Source organism: Astyanax mexicanus, chromosome 3, assembly GCF_023375975.1.
Source record: "Astyanax mexicanus isolate ESR-SI-001 chromosome 3, AstMex3_surface, whole genome shotgun sequence".
Lineage (NCBI taxonomy): Eukaryota > Metazoa > Chordata > Actinopteri > Characiformes > Acestrorhamphidae > Astyanax > Astyanax mexicanus.
The window spans coordinates 8,987,825-8,988,882 of record NC_064410.1 but is presented as its reverse complement, the minus strand read 5'-3'; positions in this window follow the sequence as shown (position 1 = coordinate 8,988,882).

Sequence of the window (1,058 nt, the reverse complement as noted above, 5' to 3'; positions counted from 1 at the left end):
TCTGTGGACTTATTATAAATTCTGTAAAAGCAGGTATAATATTATCAGCTCGTTTTCTTGCTTGTTTTTTTTTTTTTTCAAACCAGACAAGTCCGACAATTCAATTGGGTTCTGGTACTGAAATCATTTTTGGCAAACATGCAATGATGTGGCTTTGGTAAAGTCCTGTTTGGCCAAGTGTTAATACATTTCGCCAAGGGTGTCAAAAGTATTCTCATTCATTACTCAAGTAGCAGTTAAGATACTGGGGTTTAAAAATACATTTGTAGAAGTTTGTTGTAGAAGTATCAGCTCAAACCATAGACTGTATATAGCTGGACAGAGCATCGTCTCTCAAAAGTGAAGCCACCACAGGTCGGGCGCCCCCTGCTGTTCGGCTGCAGAAAGCTGTGTAACTCCACCCATCCCCATAGGTTTCAATGCCAAAACAGACAACTTTCAATCACGTTTCTAATTTCTAATATGCTGTAATTCTACCTCCATTATTTAAATGCAGCAGCTAGTATAACCTCTGCTTATATTGTCAAAATTTTATATTCTCACAGAGTTCGTTTTTTAAAACGTTATTCAGCTCTATTCAAAAAAGGTGTGGTTATGGTAAAAGGGCTGGTTATGGGCGGGACCAATAACAGACCGTCAGCTCCGCTCCGCTTCGCTCTGCAGCCTGTGACCGCGAGGCAGCCCTCAGGGGCGGAGTTATTTAAATGAGTAGGAGCTCTCCACAGTCTTTCTCCCTCCTCTGGTCTCTACTGCGCAGACTCTGGTCTCAGAATCGCCAAAATGGCGGAAGATTTTGGCTTCATTTTCATTGAATGAATGGGAACGGCGACACGGCGTCCATCTTTATATACAGTCTATGGCTCAAACCTATATAAGTATAAAAGTACTGCTTTTAAAACTAAAAGTAAAACTAATATAAGGGGAAAAATTAACTTATAAACAGACGCCTATTATGCACTACCCCAGATGACTATAAGAACTGAATTGGTGTTAAAAAAACACTCACACAGACAGCATCATACCTGTCCCTATTAGATGCTTTACCAACCAGCTGTAGA